The following is a 20,330-nucleotide window of genomic DNA, read 5'->3' as shown; positions in this document are numbered from 1 at the left end:
TGACATCATGTTATTGATGCGGACCCAGATCCCAGCAGTTTGCAAACGTATGTACATGTACATTATTACACATGAAGAGTTTGACAGCCACAAGTGTAAAGTGGCTGATAGGTGAGCCAGGATTAGCCGAGAAAGAGAACCCGATAAGGAAGATAAAGAGCTCCATATTATCTCCGCCTCTCAGTTGACCATATTGAAATCTTGATTTGGACAAAAATAAATAGAAAAACAATGTCTTTGTCCAAATAAATATGGTAAACAATTACCCTATGTTCCCTATTGTTTCAGCCACTGACCCGTGAAGGCTGAGAAGTGACTGATGTCTGATTGTATTGTGTTGTGGCCCCTCATCTCCATTCAGTGTGGCCAGGAAATGTAGGGGGAACTGGGCAATTATTTCTGATTTATCTACTTGGACAAATCCTGGCATATAATTGAGCAGGGCTCGGGAGTCTAGTTGAGGTTTGTGTCCTCATTATCGATACTCTCCATACTGTTGGATTACTTCAAGCTTTGCCAAGACGTCCAGTTTTGTTCTTGGGGTCTATGGTGCATGACTGATTTTAAGAAGCATGATTTTCAGTCATGTAAATGAGTTCATGGGTGAGTAAGTCATTAAAGGACGAGAAGCTGGCCTGATTTTGTCTCAGGATTAAACTTAATTGTCCACCGTAGATATGGGATATGATGATGAAATCAAACGGTGTATTTGTTGGTGTCTGAAGTTTAAATGTATGGAGAAAACTGATCACAACATAACATAACAAATAATAAAACATTTTGCTTACTTCCCTCAACATTAGCCACTTTGGACTGCAGGTGCCTGTTAAACAGCAGGGGAGCTTGTTCAACCTCACAAACTGAAGATAGTGTTGTGGTGAGTACTGACTTGTTAAATGTGACGCTCCACCAAAGTTTTACAGTTGCAAAACCTGATCTGATGCCGTATGACACAACGCTTGACTACCAGTTTAAATATAAAGACATGACTCAGTAATCCAGTTCCTTGTGTTGGATCCTCCTTGTGTTTATTACTGTGAGACTGTTGCAGCCGTGGCAGTTGGTGCGTCTTCAGGCTACTTTTCATCATTTACATGAACAATAAATACACCTACTATATTTGCATGTACAGTCTTGTAAATGCTATAAAATATTATGTGACAATTTTGTTAGTGCACTATTTGGGCAGTTAATGTACAGAAGATGATTTAAGTTGTGCAACGACAAAACATCAACACTGCACAGTTTCATTTAAAGACTTTGCAACTGCAGACAAACTGCTCTTCCAACAACTTATTTATTTTATTTTGTGAGCTGCATAGTTAGGGCACTACTGTACCACCCAATTCTACTGTTATCAGGCCATTAAATAGGCGTTATCAGTCGCTATAAGCACCGTAGATATGGGTAATTAGGGGCCTGCTACACCTACTAAGTTGTGAAAGTGAAACTTAAAAGCAACACGTTCTAACATGTAAAACTGAATGAAACATCACATTGAACACAAACAAAAAAGCTTATTTAGGTTTAGGCAACAAAACTACAACTTCTTTAGGTTTAGGCAAAAAAAAACAGTTACGTTTAGGCAATAAAACTACAACTTCTTTAGGTTTAGGCAACAAAACTACAACTTCTTTAGGTTTAGGTAACAAAACTACGACTTCTTTAGGTTTAGGCAACAAAACTACAACTTCTTTAGGTTTAGGCAACAAAACTACAACTTCTTTAGGTTTAGGTAACAAAACTACAACTTCTTTAGGTTTAGGCAACAAAACTACAACTTCTTTAGGTTTAGGCAAAAAAAAACAGTTAGGTTTAGGCAACGAAACTACAACTTCAGGTTTAGGCAAAAAAGAACACTTAGTTAAATTCAGGGAAAAACATTGTGTTTTGCCATCATCCCCGGCCTCTGCCCTAGTGCCTGACTTCCACTTCTGCTCGTAATAATTACTACGGTTGCTAGAGGTCAATGTCATCTTTTTTTATACCTTCTTTTGGTGATCTTCCATGTGAATAGATGATTTTAAGGTGTAGTAGGCCCCTAATGACCCACATCTATGGGGCTTATAGCGACTGATAACACCTATTTAATAGCCTGACAACAGTCTAATCGGCTGACTGTATAGTCTTTTTATTTATTTCCTTGCATAGTTCTTTATAGTTGTTGTGTAAGGAGTTACAATTTTTTCTAGTGTTTGCATATACTTTACTATCAAATCATAGTTAGAACCAGGCGGCAACCTCCAGGTATGAAAAGTGATGCCAATGCTTACATTCTTTCTAACAGCCAGCAGGGGGCGACTCCTCTTATCGCAAAAGAATTCAGATTGTATAGAAGTCTATGAGAAAATGAGCCTACTTCTCACTTGATTTATTACCTCAGTAAACATTTTAAACATGAGTTTATGGTCTCAATTGCTAGTTTGAAGTCTTTTTCAATACAGCATGATGTTCATTTAGTAAATTATGGTCCCATTTATGGTCAAATAGACCATAAAGCACGGTATACTTCTACCTTGTAATTTGACAGGTCGCTACCATGGTGTTGTCCGATCTGGGTGTTGTCCGTGTCAGTTCATGAAAGTTAATTGTAACATTTTGGTCACCTAAAAATGTCTTATTCAGCGTTCGGTCGTACTTAGCTCCACCCTCTCGTGTCACTTCTGGTTTCAAAAAAACTAAATGGTGACGGCCAAAACGCCAAACTCAAGGCGTCAAAACAGCAGTCCACAAACCAATGGATAACATCAAGGTGACTACATTCACTTCTTATATACAGTCTATGGTTAGAACTAGTATTGTGCATACAGTGTGCTATGAGTTAAAATTCATTATTCTCCCAAGGAATCAAGTCAAAATCTGATTTCATGCATCTTTCCAAACCTCATCTCATCAGGTTTTGTCAATCAGCATTTACATATAAGAACAAGAAGAAACTCCTTGGGCGTCCTCTGTGATTTAGAGGTTCAGACGCTGACTATAAATGTTTTCTTGGTCACTATGTGTACAGTGACTCAACAGAGCTTGGTTTTGGTGCTGAACATACATAGGCTATTATATGATAATATTTTAAGGGACACTGAATAAAAGAACCATTACTTTACATGCGGGACAATAATCTCCCACCAGAAACCCTCGACTCTCTATAAACTATTCCCCATGCTTCACCTTCACTCTATTATAAACCATCATCTTCCTGTTTCTCCATCCTGCTACTCCCCTGCTCCACCCATCCCCCATCCCAGCAGTAAATTGACACGGCTCGACACATAGAGCATGTGTCATAATCTTGCACATGGAGTGGCCCGTTCAATTAATTCCCAGGCAGGCAGCTAGTCGTCGGCGGGCTGCCAGGGAGGAAGCATTCTTCAGGAGAGGGCCATGTTGTCTCGGCCAGTCACTGGCGTACGTATCTTGTAGCTACGACTGCGCCTCCCTCATAGCCAATGCTGTGGCTCGGATACGCCTCTTTGTTCCACTAAATCCTCATTAGTCATGCCAAACAGACACACACATACACAAACACTGATCCAAACCCCTCCAACGTCCAACCCAGTCGGCGGAATAAAATGCTGGCATTTTACGTTTCTGCAAACCACCGACGTTTCTGCGCCAAAAATACGTTTCATATCAACATTTCTAGAAACATTGGACCCATCCACCTCCCCTCCCGCCCACCAGTAGTGGACTTTCATACTTGTTATACCCGTTATTATTCAATAACGTTTTTATTCAACGTAATTTTATTCAAGGGTCGCTCGATATACTACATCACCCGCTGCGACCGTCCGCAGACTTACAAAGGTATTTGTGATACCTAAAAGACAAACAACAAAATACGTTTCCTTCCAAACGTAAATTGAGAATGCAATTTAGTTGTATGGGAAAGTAATTTTTAGGATACAGGGCTAGTTTTCCTGAATCAAAAACATATTTCACCAACATTTCTACATACGTGTGTTTCTGAACGAAAATTCCGTTTCATATCAACATTTTGACATACCTGTATATCAGCGTTGTAGTGTTTTAACCCCGTGTGGCGCTTTTTTCCGTTTCGAAACTCTCAATTACGTTTAAGTTTAGGCAACAAAACTACTTGGTTAGGTTTAGTAAAAGTCATGTTTTGGGTTAAAATAAGTACTTTTGGTTTCGCAAAGGGCGGGTGGGATCGGAGGTGGATGGGTCCAATAAACACAAGGCTTTCATCTAAGAGACCGCTGTTCGTGTCCCGTGCGTCATGTTACAATCAGCTGTTTGTTCTTGTCCCGTGTTCACAACATTCAGTTTCATTTTCACTGTACAAACGTAGTAGTTTCAAGCCCAACCATGTATTTTTTTCTTAAACCTAACTGTAGTGGTTTTGTTGCCAAAAATAAAGTGACAAAGCGGTGGTATGTGACGAGTTGGGATGAGAATGTGTTGGTCCATCTCTGTTATAATAGCCAATCCTTTGAACCAGATTTATTAAATGATGTTTGTCGACCAACACATAAAGAAAAAGAAGATATTTGACCATTTTCTTATAGTTTTTACCAGATTGCAGAATGGGCTCTTAAAAAAATCATCTCTTAGGAGTATCTTAGAAAAAGATCAGATCCAATGTGACACGTAAATGGAGTTTCAGTTTTGTCATCATTAAGGGGCCAGTATGCTTCAACAGAACTGCTCGTCAGATGGCTTGTCAGATATTTATCGTGTCTTCCCCCTCTCTATGACGGCCGTCTTTTAACCCCACCTTCCAGTGTGGCTGTTCAGAACAACTAAAAACACTTCTGCCTCCTGACGTGGTTGAGTGACATGTCGCATGAACCGGTTCTTTTTAAGCAGCCTTTGGTCTTAGCAGTGGGGCTACATGTAGATGCTTGCCTTGGTGGCATAATAAGCTGTCATATAAAAGCAAGTCTATAAAAACAGGTTTTAAGAGGCGATTTAAAAGGTGAGACTGAAGTTCTTTCGGCAGGTCACTCCAAAATCTGGGGGCACTGAAAACAACAAGAAAGGGGTTAATTTAACCAGAGACAGTTCAGAAAGGAGACAGTGCACTGAGAGTCAGTTTACTGTATCTGTGTCACGTGGGTTTTGGCATGTCCTGAGTCTATTAACTCCAATGTTAGAAGTGCACGTGAACACAGATTATGACCGATTCTTTCGCCCCATATAGTCACCAAAGTAAATATTGGACCCATTTTTCACAAGCCACATATCTTACAAACATTCTGACACTAAAATGGCATTTTTCAGACAGACCGAGAGACCGAGATCTGGCAACTAACGTTCATGAACGCCCTGGCTAACTAATTTTCATAATGCATAATATGGCCGTTAGCTGTGTAAACATCTAATGTTAGCAAAGAAAATGTAAATATATAATGCAAATATAACCCAGTCTGCTTTCATCTGTGCACAGGTGGAAGGTCTGCAGTTTAGCTCGGAGCCACAACGTCAGAAGTTATCGGTAAAATCTTTAAAAATTACAATTTTACTGCAGCTTTTTCGACAAGCTAAAAACATTTCTGGTTGACGTTAGAAAGAAATAAGAATAGCTTAAAGCTGCAGTGCGTAGAATTGGAGCAAATATTATTAAAAAAAGTTATTTTTACAAAACGGTCACTATATCTTGACAGTAGTGCATGAGACAGGTAATCTGAAATCTGTGTCCTCCGGTGTCCTCCGGTGCTCCTAATGGCATTTGCAAGATTTCACAGACCGGAGGAAAACAACTGATCAGAGCCGAGCTGGATCCTGCCGTCTCTGAGCAGCTGTCAATCACTCGCAAACTCTTATCAAACGGTCAAACTAGGCAGCGCTAGTAGTTCAGTTGAAGAAAAATACCAAGCACCGCACACCAGCCGGAGCAAACTTTCTCATTTTCCAGCTAAACAGTACAGTTGTTTCTGAAAACATTTGAGGCGAGAAATAGACATTACAGTAACAGAATATTGATTCATATTTGATCAGCGCTGCCTGGTTTGACCGTTTGATCGGAGTTTGTGAGTGATTGACAGCTGCCTCCGTTGAATGAACAGCCAATAGGAACGCTCTCTCTCTCTCTCTGAAGTCTCCCGTCACGGGTTTTTTAAAATTTTTAAGATTTTTTAAAGCCTGAAAACAGAGCAAAGGGGAGGTGCAGAAGTCTAGTTTTCTCTCTTATTTAATTACAATATGTTGAAAAGGTTATTATGGAATTTTTGCCCAATGATGCCAAAAACTTCCTGCCTACCCTCACTTTAAGTGAATGGAGAAAAGCAATAATCGCTCCCACATTTCTGGTAGGTCGCTTAATTTTGGGCGTCAGACGAATGTCTAGTTCACTGTGAAAGGAAAACTGAGAATCGGTCCATTTGCATGATACTTCAGACAGTGAATGATTCATATCAATAGGTTCAAGCCTTGTGGAGCGTACTATTTATACATAAGTGTTACAGTCCTCTGACTCACCAATGCCTCTAGTTAAAGTCTTTTTAAAGAGATCCTATACGCCAACAATGACCACAGCGTCCATTGTTCTGCTTAATCATCGGTGCGCTGGAGGAGCTGCAAGGTGCCATGACACACAGTAATACCCAGACACTCAAACACAAGCAGAGAAAGCAAAAAAAAAAAAAAAATGCAGAGAACTGAATCTGTTATATTTAAGTCTGGATTCTGCGTCACGGTGGCGGGGGCTGTTTACAGAGGACGAGAGTATGTGTGTGTGTGCATTCGTAAATGTGCAAATATGTGTGTTCTTTTGAGCCACAGCTCTTTTTTTTCTGAAATAAATATGCACAGCACATCTACTGTTTGTACTTAGGCAAAATAGATGGCATTGCTGGTGAGCAAAACATCTATCATTTCTGCCTCTGATTAATAGTTGTCCTGGGGATGGCTGCTCTGCAAAGAGAGAGGGAGAGGAGAGAGGAAGAGATGAAATGTGGGATGAGAGGGAGAGAAAAAGCAGAAAACAGCAGTGGAGGAAGAACGAGAGAAGAGAGGGGGAGAGAGAGAAACTCCTCCTGCTCTGAGGTCTGAAACAGTTAAACACAAAACTGAGCTCAGAGATTTCTGAATGTCTCCTGTTGTGTTGCAATTGTGTGTTAAAAAAGGGTTTATGAATAAAGCCTGTCGAGAGGATGCTGTCATTATTGGTGAATCACAAACCACAATGAGTTATGTTGTTTGGAGCTTTTCTTTTCCCCCCAATTCCCCTTTCTTTCTCTTAAAATAGCAATATTGTACGTTATTAGTTTAGCCTTAAATTATATCATATATAATATGTTAATCCGTTACTATAGTTACCGTAGTGTTATGGCGGTGATCATATTCACCGCTGCGTGAGCATCATGTTAACTGTCATGCAACCCTCAAAATGGAAATTGTTCGCCACAGGGTTTCGCACACAATTATTAACAAGTTCTCCAAACTAAACAGCAAAATGCTTTGTCATCACCTTCCATAAGAGCAAATATGAGCATTACAAAAGTGATTCATATGGCCGTCTGACCTGCCACCACCACTATGGTTAAGGTCAGGTTAAGGTTAAGGTTAATGGTCAGTAGGACACGGGAGCCTGGTCTCCTAAAAATTATGTTCCCTTACAATGAAACTGCATTTCACAAAGTTCACATAGGGAGGTCGGTGTGAATGGATGGGTCAAACACAGGACTTTCCCCCAGGAGACCGGTGTTCGTGTCCCGTAAAAAGTAACGTACTTATTCAACGTATCATACAATGCTTTGTATGATATCTTACGGAAAGGTATTCCTCATTTTCGTGCGTTTTCCTACGAATGTTTGGCATTAATTTCCACTCCAGTCTTTTCAAAATAAACTTCCATCTTCACAGGAAACAACTTTGTTAGGTTTAGCAACAAAACTACTTAGTTAGGTTTAGGATAAGATTGATTTAGTTAGGTTTATGCAACAAAATTGCTTAGTTAGGTTTAGGAAAAGATCGTGATTAAGCTAAGCCACACCGGATGTGGTTAAACCAAACCAGAAGTGTCGTAACTTAAATATGGAAGTTATGTGACAAATAAATCCCAGCAGTCTCGTGGTGAAAGTCTGGCGTTTTTTTGACCTTCCCATTCACACGTTTGTCACTCTTTATACTTCCTGGTTCACAAATACTTGGATTACATACAAATGGATTTTGTGGGATATATGCGGGAGGGATAGCTACGAATGGTGTATGAGAACAGCCTGACATCATCTTTTACTAAACCTAACCAAACCTAAATGTAATTGAGAATGCAGTTTTGAAACGACAAAAGCACCACCGGCAGTTAAAACATTATAACATGGTCCAGAAACGTTGAGATTCAATGTATCCGTGTTTTGCAGAAATGTATAATGCCATTTTACATTTTACACTGACGAGTGGGTTGGCAACGGGGATACAAACAAACATCTCTTGTGATGAAATCACGCCCTTTGTTGACCCATCCAACCACTCCGAGCAGCGCTGCTATAACAACATCTCGCTATTTCACCTTCTAAAGAAACAACAGTCATTGTTCACATGGCCTCCTAGAAATCTGAAACAGCCAATACATTTGAGATAAACAAAATATATGCATTTTTTTTTATCAACAATATGAGGAAACATTCATTGAACAGATCTGCAATATGTTCACCGACAACTTATTTGATATGCTGGTGACGACTACAGCAGGATTGGTGTTTTTATGGTTATGTTTAGGCAGATCATGGTCTTGGTTAAATATTGAAAAACTCAACGCTGACTTGGACCTGTTTACTTTTTCAATATTTTACCAAAACCACAATCATTTCCGAGCCTTACCAAAGTGTCTCGGTAGCCTAAACCTAACCACATGTTGGACCAGAATACAGTGTCAACGACGTTAGTGGCAAGTCCTAGACTGGAAAAAAAGTGTTGTGAGGGAGTGAAGAAAGTCCAGGCAGTAATTACTTTTCCTTCAAAACTTTTTTGGTAGTACAGAAACACAATTTATATCAAAACAAGAGTTCCTTGTCAGATACACATAAATGTAGGTGGATTTAGATCATTCACAGATGACCAATAACGTCATTTTCTCTGTTTGGTGACAGTTATTTTCCCCCCATTCTTCTTTTTCCATTATAAATATTCTAAGTATATTGATTTAACCTCAAAAGCACCTTCTACTCCCGGTGGTGTCATTTATTTATCAGTTTTGATGGTGTCAGTCACGTTTGATCATGTCCACTGGAGTGTGAGCTTCATCACGTAGATTTTTTGTCATGCAACCCTAAAGATGGAAATGGTTGGCCACAGGGTTGCACGCACATTCATTCATGATGTCCATCTACCACGCAAGTGCCTGTGTGTGTGTGTGTATGCGTGTGTGTGTGTGTGTGTGTCAGAGTGCCATCTGCTCTGGTGTTGAGACGGTTAAAGGCAAACAAAGGACACTATGCAAATAATGTAAATAGCCTTCTTCTTGGCTGTCTCTATGACACAAGTCACTGTTATCTGTCATGTGTGTGTGCGTGTGTCTGTGCGTGTGTGTGTGTGTGTGTGTGTGTGTGTGAAATATGGCTGTATGCTAATAAGGAGCCACATGGATATGTAGGTCACGTCAACCTATTTTCTGCAAGGCTTACACCCCCTTCCATGTAACATAAACACATGTACTGAAGCACACATGCAAAACACACACACACACACACAGAAATACAGTCGCAGCAAAACTCTCAATCCCTCCTTACTTCTTAAAACACCCGTTTTTAGTTTGAGCCACTTTGAGTGAAGCTGAGGGGGAAAAAGATTGAGAGGGAGGGATGATGCATTCCTGACACACACACACACACACACACGCACACACACACACACACACACACGCACGCACACACACACACACACACACACACACACACACACACACACACACACACACACACACACGCACACCTAACGGGATACTTTTCTCACACAAGCCAAAAAGCCCCGGTGAGCATCTTGCCGAGCCTCCACCTCAGTGTGGAGCCTGCGGTGGCATTCCCCAGGCATCCCATGGCGTTGGCTCGGTTTTGATTTTACTCTTCACAGCGGTGCACACTGAGACAAAAGCTTCAGTGTGCCGTCCCCGCTGCCTTCTTATAGACTTCAAGATTTTTTTACAGTGCAATTTAAAGCAGGAGCAGGGTTCATGCAGGAGACAGGCTCCCGTGGGTCTATCTATCGAGATGTTTTAAGTGCGAGGAAAAAAAGGGGGAGGAGGGAGCCAAACAATACCTCCCATCCTACTCTCCTGACAACACAGGCAGCTCTAAATTCATCATCCCACTGAGGCTATTTTGGGAGCTTAAAAAATTAGGCAAACTTCATACAGGAGTGATCGTCTTCTCCGTGTTTGTCTCTCCCTCTCCCTCCCTCCCACCGTCTGTGTCTGCCACTCAGCTGCTGTAGGTGTTAAGAACGTTGGGAATGGCTGTTTACTTTCTGTGTGGTATTATTCATATCATTGAGCCCTCAGCAGCCCCCCACCCTCCTCTGTACACTGACAGGATCTCAATCCAGTCTGCCCGCCCACCGCTAAACCCCCACCACCACCACCACCACCCCGCGTGACACACACCTCCAGCTATCGTGTCAGCTACTGTCCCCTCGCTGACCTCGTCTTTGCATCACACGCAGTTTAGCCAAGTTAGTGAAATGTACAAGCAGCTGACAAGTCCGCTGGAACAAAACGCAGCTGACAACACATTAGTGTCATTCCATTGTCTCCATCAACCCGTCACTGCTTGTTTTTTTATACTGTATATATATATATATAAATACCAATCTGCACCGCCTCCATATTGCTGTAATTGATTTGTGATGTTTTATTTCCAGGTGTTCAAACTGAAAAGATCATACGTTTAAAAAAACATCAGGAGACGGTGTTGACTCATAGTGATGACTCTGAAATAAAGTGAAATACTAAAAGCAGCAGTAGGCGAGATTGGAGCATTTCATTTTACAGGTCCACAAATGTCATGATAATTAGGTGCTAATTAGCAAGTAACCTATTTGGAATTTCTGCCAAATTATCCCAATATTTACCTCAAACATTATCGAAAATTACTTTATTATAAACATTATTTAATAATTATATGCTAAAATCGCATATAATTGTTCAAATAGGGCCCTTAGGCATTGAGGAACGGCAAAACTAATAGAAGACACTTCTGATCAGGCACAAATCTCACCATTGTGTGACTTATTGTCGACACAAATGTAACCTGGTAGCTGATCTAATGATTCAGGGAGTTTTTTTAAAGAAATTTCAAAAAAGTTATTTCATAATTATTATCTATTTACCGGCAGACATGGAAATAAAGCATATCAATTAACTTTGTATTCTTTTCCTGGAAATGTATTAAATAAATGATCAGCTATTTATTACTGCTTATCGGGAAATAGCGGAATATAATTATTAAATAATGTTTATAATAGATATAAAATAATAATATTAAAAGTCCAGAGCCAAGTCCCAAGTCAAACAAATAATTTTCAATACATTTTGAAGTAAATATTGGGGTAATGTGGCAGTTACCAAAAAAGTTATTTTTATAAAACGGTCACTATATCCTGACAGTAGTGCATGAGACAGGTAATCTGAAAAGAAAAATCATGTGTCTCTGTGTCCTCCGGTGCTCCTAACGGCATCTGCAAGATTTCACAGACCGGAGGAAAACAACCAATCAGAGCCGAGCTGGAGCCTTGCCGTCTCTGAGCAGCTGTCAATCACTCGCGAACTCCGATCAAACGGTCAAACTAGGCAGCGCTGATCAAATATGGATCAAATATGGATCAATATTCTGTTACTGTAATGCCTATTTCTCTCCTCAAATGTTTTCAGAAACATCTTGTAGTGTACTGTTTAGCTGTAAAATGAGAAAGTTTGTGACCCAGCAGCCATGTTGAGATCTGTCGAGGAAATACCAAGCACCGCCCACCAGGCGGAGCACAGCCAATAGGAACGCTCTCTCTCTGAAATGACCTGTGATTGGCCAAAGTCTTCTGTCCCGGTGCTAGATTATTTAAAGCCTGAAAACAGAGCCATGAAGAGGTGCAGAAGTCTAGTTTTCTCTCCGAACACTTGAATTACAATATGCTGAAAGGTTATTATGGGATTTTTGCCCAATGATACCAAAAATATACTGCCTACCCACACTTTAATGGCTGTAAAAGTTGCAGGTTTCATTTTCTCCCCTGTGTGATTGGTGGCTTCATCTCTGAGGGCTTGTGTGTCGTGAAGCTCGGGGAGTGAATGATGTTCATAATGGCACCAGTTCTCTCTTGTAGGGCACAGAGGAGCAGACAACCGTCTATCCCCGACTCCCTGGTGTGACAACCCCCATTACCCGTCTGCTTAAACCCCATCCCCCCCCCCCTGCAACACACACACACACACACACGCACGCACACACACACACACACAGGCCCTCGGGGCAGTGGGAGGTCACAGTGCTCCGTGCCGCCTGGCAGTGGTGTACGAGGACGCGTGGGAGACTTGCAGCAGAGACAAACTGTGATGCAGAATGTATGCACGTGCTAGTGTGGGCACGCATGCTGGCAAGCGTGCTCATGTGCATGTTTTGGTACGGAGAATTAAAAAATGTGACAGAGACGTGGGGGGTGGGGAGAGGTTGCTAAACGGAGAGTGGGGATGGTAGATGAGGAGGAGGAGGAGTGACTTGGCACGGCATGTTTTTGCGGGTTCCACCGAGGCGTGTTTTTTGGCGCGGCGGTTGCCTTCACGCTGATGATGCAATTTCACCGCCTGCCTATACCGGTCGCATCGCCGGTGCCGGTCCTTATCAGAGTTTGACTGCGGTTCGCCATGGCCCTCCGAGTCCAGCTTAGGGGATCCGGGTACCACAAAGCCTGTTAGACAAACAGCTAGCTGCCACTCTCCCCGTAGCCTCGTCGTCTTCCTCAGCACCGTCGTGGTAATTTGACTCTACGTCTGAGGAAGCCAATATATTGCGGTGGTGGGGAAGTAGAGGATGGTGGGGTGGAGCATGGTGGATAATGGATAATGGAAGGAGAGAGTGAGCAGGCATAGGATGTAACCACATGTTTCAGTGTGGCTCTGTCGGGTTGGGCCTAGCTGTTTGTGGTTCCCATCTAAAACGAAGCAGGAAGCCGCACTGGAAAAATCCAGAGCAATTCTTCCTCACAGTTATCACCCAGAAATAAAAGGAGATCTGCTGGTGGCGACATTGCAGTCTCTGTATTGTATCAGCTATGATGTATCAGTCACAAAGGAAATTCCTCTGGTGAGTAAATACCAATACTTTCACTGCAGTGGCCCGTCTGGGGTCTTTCACTCTCTAAAACTTTTACCCAGAAAATCCTCCTTTTCTTTCCTCCTCTCAACCACTAAGCGTCCCCTCCTCCTTCCTCTCCAGCCGTCCCTTCCTCTTCCATGTCTGCAGCGTGTGATGGGATCACATCTGTGGAATATGGTCGTCAACATGGCTCTCTCTCAGCTCCCTGACTCGGTGAGGATAGGGACCCTCACTCACACGTAGAAAAATGTGTTGCCTTCCTGTGTGTGTGTGTGTGTGTGTGTGTGTGTGGGCAGGCGTGTGTTCATGCATGTGTGTGTTTATGCTGCGGTGGGGCTGTGCCACTTCCCACAGAAAGAAAACACATGAGAACATTACCACCGCCTCCCTCTCTCTCTCTCTCTCTCTCTCTCTCTCTCTCTCTCTCTCTCTCTCTCTTTCTGCCACTGCACTTCTCTCCATCCTCTCTCGCCCCCTCCCCTCGCTTCTTCTTGTTCTTAAAGGTACAGGGACAAAGTGAAGAGGATACAAGTAGAGGAGGAAGACACCGTTATCAAAACACATGCTGCACCTCATCAGACCATGTTAAAGTTCTTTTTCCCAAACATTTCAACAACCACCACAATTCACGGTCATCTTCTGTATATGTACTTAATGTACTGCATGTCAAGGCCCGCACACGCTGTGCCACAACAGTGATCTTAAAGGTTCATTGCATGTCACACTCTGGGAGATGGGTCAAATGATTTCTTGGTGGCAACCTGCGTCACACTGTTAGATATCAATTTCGAAGCGTGTCAGAATTTGCGAGCAGAGCAGGCTGTTCTCATACACAGCTCTTAGCTGTTCTTAGCGAAAAAGTAATGCACTGTAATTTGTGTTAATCCCATGGTATCAATTCGTATGTAATTCACCTTATTGTGAACCAGGAAATATAAGAGAGCGGCGAACACCTTGTAGGGAGGAGGACAGGGTGGATGGGTGGGTAAAAAAAATACCGGATTTCGCCCAGGAAACCGGCATTTCCCGTGTGAAACCAGATGTCATCGTTGATGTATTTGTCACGTAAATTACATACTTAGGTAACGCCACTTTTGGAGTTATTTGAAGCCAAACCACAATCTTTTCCTAAACTAAGTAGTTTTCTTGCATAAACCTAATCAAGTTGTTTCCTGTGAGGATGGAAGTTAATTTTAAAAAGACTGTATGCATGTAACAAGCAGACGCTGACACGTGTTGCTGGACATTCATAGGAAAACTGAACGAAAAAGGAGGAATAACTTTTTCGTAAGATATCATATGAACCGTTGTATGAGGATACGTCGACCAGAGACACGTCATCAACTCATGTAATCCCTCTGTAATGTTTTGTTTTTTTACTTCGATTCAAGAATGGCGCTTACACTGACGGGTGTATTCTCCAACATTTTGTGTCATATTCTTTATTTTGCAGACGTTTGTTGTAGCATTTGTCACATTGTGATAATTTGGTCATGTCTTGACCATGTCTTCTGTCGCCAAAGCTCTAAATCGGCGGTCGGTGGTCTCACCGTGTGATCTAGGGTCATCGTTTTGGAGTGACAACCAAAGTTTTTAACATGTTTCTCTTCAACGTCTTCCCTTTTTGAAATGATGAATACAGACTACCGCCACCTGCTGGTGTGGAGAGTTATTTCCTCTCACGCAGGCGCAGAACGTACATGCTAACTGGCCGTTGACTGTAATCTTTGTGGCGTGTTCAAATGCAACAAGATAAAGGCGACGTGAGGCGACGCAACACGTTGTCTTGGTGTGTCTACGCCTTTAGGGGCCGTGTGGCAGCAAAGTTAAGAAGACAACCAACTATCTCTCTCTTATTTCAAATGTCGACATAGTCGATCACACAGCTGTTGTCATTAACCTGTATTTATGTTGATTTTCTCAGGAAACATGGCAACCATAAAATAACAGCTGGGCTGTCTGTCCCACTGGTGGCGGTTATACGCAGTTTCATTGTTTGCCAAAAACAAAACCACAAAGACAAAGTAGATTTGACTGTTTTTATGTTGTTCAGGTGTTTCATCGGGGGCAGAAACTATTGTGTGTTATGGCGTATGATAAGCCTTCAAAAATCTGCACTTCCTTGATTATATTTCATCGTCTCACTGGTACTTGACAACATGACCCCACCAACACAGACCCTTGCGTTTAATGCAGTGGTGTTTTCAATCTAAACGGCTGGTTAAGGCCACATTTCTTGGGTTCAAGGTTCGACTGATGTTAAGGTGGCTTTAGCAGCTGCTAAATCTGAAGTAACCGGCGCATATACAAGAAGAAAGGGAAAATGTAATACAGACTCCTTTTACCCATTAAGGCTTTTGTGTTGTCAACTGCAATATGTGGAATAGTGTTTTTAAAGTTTGCAATGACTTTGAACATTTTTACGAGGCAACCCAGAAAGAAAGATGTAGGAGATGGATTTTATTATTATTGCTTTCATGTGTGGCTGCAACCTGTATCTGCAGAGGAGGCGCACAAAAGCAACGAGTGCCAAAGCTTTCTTTCTTTCTTTCTTTCTTTCTTTGTCTCTAATTATGGCAGCGCTGAAGAGCACAGTCTCTCTTCATCACAGCAGAGGCCCGCAGTAGCCGCTGGGTGTCAGATGGATGAAGCGAAGCGAGGGGGGGTGGTCGGGGGGGTTGGGAGGGTTGGGAGGGTGTTTGGGAATGGCACAGACGAACTTGGTGACCAAGTGGAATGACGCAAATCAAAACAGACAAACAGACAGGAAGGCAGGCGGACAGACATAACAGCTGGTAGGTAGGCACGCAGACAGACAGACAGACAGACATAATAACAGACAGACAGGTTCATATTTGGGATAACAGAGTGCTCCAAGTTATGTAAGCAGGGGCTTACAGTTTCGAAAATGTTTCAGCAGCAGTAGATGTTTATCAAGGCTGTGTTGTGCAGATGGATTTTCTGTTTGCTGCCGTATAAAATTTCCTACACGCTCAGTGTTTTCTGTGGTCTTTGCTGAGATATGTAGTTTTTGCAATTAAAAGGTAAACACCTTAAGCTGAGCATTACTCAAACCTAGCAACAAAACAAAACCTGATTGTTTGTGGAAGACGCTGGTTTCAATTCAGTGAACGAATGACAGCCAATAATATGTTTCACATTAACTGAACAATCTATTGAGGGATGTCTCGTTGCAGTTTCCTGTATAAATTTCACACTTAAAGTGGCGGTAGGCAGTATATTTTTGGCATCATTGGGCAAAAATTCCATAATAACCTTTTCAGCATATTGTAATTCAAGTGTTCTGAGAGAAAACTAGACTTCTGCACCTCCTCGTGGCTCTGTTTTCAGGCTTTCAAAAATGTAGTCCGTAACGGAAGACTTTGGCCAATCACAGGTCATTTCAGAGAGAGAGCGTTCCTATTGGCTGTGCTCCGACTGGTGGGTGGTGCTTGGTATTTCCTCAACAGATCTCAACATTGCTGCCGGGTCACAAACTTTCTCATTTTACTGCTCAACAGTACACTACAAGATGTTTCTGAGGCGAGAAAAAGGCATTACAGTAACAGAATATTGATTCATATTTGATCAGCGCTGCCTAGTTTGACCGTTTGATCGGAGATTCACGAGTGATTGACAGCTGGCTCAGAGACGGCAGGCTCCAGCTCGGCTCTGATTGGTTGTTTTCCTCCGGTCTGTGAAATCTTGCAAATGCCATTAGGAGCACCGGAGAACACAGAGGAACATGATTCTTTTCAGATTACCTGTCTCATGCACTACTGTCAGGATATAGTGACCGTTTTATAAAAATAACTTTTTTTTAATCATATTTGCTCCAATTTTGCCTACTGCAGCTTTAACATGTGAGACAGGATTAGCATCAATGATTTTACCAGATGACCCCCTATTGTCTCACACTCTCTGTTACATGCAAACACATGAACTTCCTCCAACCTGTTGACCTAATCAGTGACGCAAAGAGAGTAAGGAGGTAATTGATATCCAGTTGTCCATATAATGCATTTAAAAGTGCCATTTCTCTTCTGTTAGTCAAGATGTCGAGGAGGAGGAGGAGGAGGAGGAGGAGAAGAAAGATGGAATGAGACTGAAGAAGAAGAGAAGAGGCGGATCAAGGGGCCACTGCGAGTTAAGTCTGACTCATAGGGATTGTAGGGCGGAGGTTTCATTGCTGTCTTGTGTTTGGTTGTTTTGGGGTTGTGTGTGTTTCTCTTTTTACTGGCCCTGGAGAAGCTCGTCCACCACACACACACACACACACACACACACACACAGACACACACACACAAACGTAACCTACACACACACATGCAGGCTCTGGGGACGCCTCCTGAGGCAGGTGCCGAGAAATGGGCTGAGAAAGGCATCCATTCGCTCGGCGCTGAATTATTCAACCTGTGATTAATTATAATTTGGCCTCACAAAGGCAGGGGCTGGGGGAATTCCTCTGTTGGTCTGGACTGCAACTTATTGTGTTTTTTCCTTCCCGTGCAGGCCGCCGTCGGGGCGGAGCAGAGACCTATAGAGGGGTACTGGATGCCTGCACGTCTAACGCGGACCCTTCGCTGCTGGAGCTGTTGCATAACATGAAAGTCTTTAATGGGGAAGGACTGCTCTCTGCAGACTGCAACAGAGCAACAAGAGTTTAACACACATTTCAGGGTAAAGAAATGTGGCCAGAGATGGCTTAGCGGTTCCTGGCTTTGCGAGGACTACATTGCTTGCTTGAGTGAAGGAAAGGCCACCCAAAAGAGAAAGAGGCAGAGAGAGAAACAGGAAAAAACAGCACTAGCTTACCTCCAGGTTCCTCCCAAAATGTTTATGGATTGCCAAAATAAGGACATATATCATTATTTTCTATTTCTCACATTAATTCATTTGTTACCCTGACCCAGTGTCAAGAATACCAATGAAAGTTCTTCTGCAAGGTGTGGTCCCTTGAAATTGTATTACAGTTATTAAGTATCATCACTATTACGTCAAAACATGTATTACTTTATCAGATGGATTAACAGTTTTTTACATTTTACCTCAAACATGTGGCATGAAGCCAGTCTGAAAAAGTATCATCTAACAAAGTATACTGTTAGTCGTCCTGATTGAGCACACTGCTGTGTCTTAATTTTGATACGTCTCTTAGTACATTTCCATGTACACTGTGTACACTATGTACTTACTTCCGTGGTACAGGATAGTGTTGTCTCAAATCGAACACTGCTGTTATGCACTTCCGGAAATGACAATCACAACATTCAACCGCTTCGTCGTCTTCTTCTTTTTAATGGCAACTTGCAACCGGACGGAGAATTATCACCGACATTTGACCGCGATTGTCGCTCGCAAAAATATCTGCCGGCTTATATTTTTATAGTGCGGTGTTCAGCGGAGCAACCGCCACCGCTGCAGCTTCCTCGACCGCCATTTTCACAAGTTTGGTGGTCCCTTCCCTTCCGCTATGTAGCCAAGATGACGACCATTGAGGGTGAGAAGTGTCCAGCGTTCCACACTCGAGTTAGCATGCTCGTAAATGCTGCTCCGTGGTCTGCTCCTGTATTTCAAAACGGACCAACATGGCGATTCGTTTGGAAACTTTCTCTTATATTATGAAAATAGCTCACAGAAATGTGTTTCTGAAAACATTTGAGGCGAGAAATAAAGGATGCAGTCGCTGAATCTGTCTTAATTTTAGATGGACAACTGTTGGTTCAAAAGTTTTTCGGGATTTTCCAGAGGCGGCGAGTCACCGTTCACAATGTTTTTTGGGATTGAGTGCTTCCTTTCTTAAAATAATTATACACACAGTCTTGTACTTTTGCCTTTTTATCTGTTTTTCAATTGTATTTATTTTTTGCTCCGAATCAAATGTTTTATGGTCACAGTTCATCTTGTATCTTGTTGGCTTGGTTCCATGCTTAAAACTGTTTGTATAAGGATTTTCTGAAATGTCAATGGAGTGACTGAAGGGGGAAATTCACTTCTGGAACCAGAGCCGTGCAAAAAAAAAGTGGGCAGTCACTGTTGAGCTCTATGAAAGATGCTATTTAGTTGCATTATGGGAATTGTAGGATCCAAGGTTTTTGGAGCTTGACCCATACTAAGGACTAAATTAAGAATATCTCAGCCAATGCTGCTTCAATTTTCCTCGTTCTATTTTTTTTTTTTTTTAAATCTGTCTCTTGTGAGCTCCTCAACTTTATAGAAGTGCAATACAAAATTGTTGGAGCACCCCTTTAAGTACAAATACAAAACACCAAATAATTAATTGCACCAGAATTAACCATCTTAACCCCCTTGCATTCTAGAGATCTGGTTCCTACATGTCTTTTTCCTGCAGCCAGCACAGTATCATTGATCTCTGTGAGCAGTAAACTAGCCTGATAAGGGAGCATGATATAGGATATTAAAAGTTAAAGATCACAAGCACGTCCTGCCTTTAGGCCTGGTTGACAAATACCATAAACTCCCTTTTAAGGATCTAGTAGCTAATCATAGATGCTATTACACTGAGCTGGTCACATTCGGTGATATGGAACAACCAGTGTGCCACCTCCCTACAGCTGCTTTGTAATTGGAGTCGGAGGTGTAAGAGTGCCAGTGAAAGTGGGTTGCCCTCGGGGTCATTGGGGTGTCAGAGTTGGAATGAATAATAATAACCAATCCCCTTTTAGCTAACAATCAGCTAAAGATCTCATCAGGACTGTGGCCCTGTACGGGACGTGAAACGTACAGTAGAAGCAGCTCTTACTGTGAGGCGATCGCTCTCTATGCAGAGCAGTGAGAATGACTTGGCACTGGAGACTGCTGCTTAAGCCTCCCTTGTGTTAACCAAGAACGCCCTTGGTTAACTCATCGCTTCTGGATCCACATCTAAAACTGCTCATTTTTAGATTTTTTAATCATTTGAATAACAAAAGATCATGTCCTCTGCTGCTCAGAAAGCAGAGTCAGGAAAGTAAAGCTCAGAGCTGTCTGTGTGGTTGCTTGTTCTCTGACCAGACTACAACAATGATTATCTCTCAGTTGGAGTCAAATAATTGTGAATAAAAAGGGTCA

At 42.2% G+C, this 20,330-nt stretch overlaps 1 protein-coding gene and 1 long non-coding RNA gene across 3 annotated transcripts in view; both read left to right on the top strand.

Moving 5' to 3' along the window:
* LOC141767996 (uncharacterized) overlaps positions 1-17,342 on the top strand; it is a 52,327-nt gene extending 34,985 nt beyond the window's left edge. Inside the window, exons 3-5 of one of the 2 annotated variants that reach the window (XR_012593979.1) lie at positions 804-877; positions 5,408-5,455; positions 17,310-17,342. This is a non-coding gene — a long non-coding RNA (uncharacterized LOC141767996). The remainder of the gene's footprint in view (positions 1-803; positions 878-5,407; positions 5,456-17,309) is intronic. The other variant, XR_012593978.1, reaches the window with a different exon arrangement.
* A 411-nt stretch (positions 17,343-17,753) lies between these two features.
* The window catches only part of ssbp4 (single stranded DNA binding protein 4), a 115,681-nt gene continuing 113,104 nt past the window's right edge, over positions 17,754-20,330 (top strand). The window contains exon 1 of the mRNA XM_074635834.1: positions 17,754-17,939. The gene's annotated coding sequence lies outside the window, so the exon portion shown is untranslated. The remainder of the gene's footprint in view (positions 17,940-20,330) is intronic.

This window comes from Sebastes fasciatus, chromosome 5 (genome assembly GCF_043250625.1).
Source record: "Sebastes fasciatus isolate fSebFas1 chromosome 5, fSebFas1.pri, whole genome shotgun sequence".
NCBI classification, from domain to species: domain Eukaryota; kingdom Metazoa; phylum Chordata; class Actinopteri; order Perciformes; family Sebastidae; genus Sebastes; species Sebastes fasciatus.
Note: the sequence above shows the minus strand (reverse complement) of the source record. Positions and strands in the feature narration are given on the sequence as shown.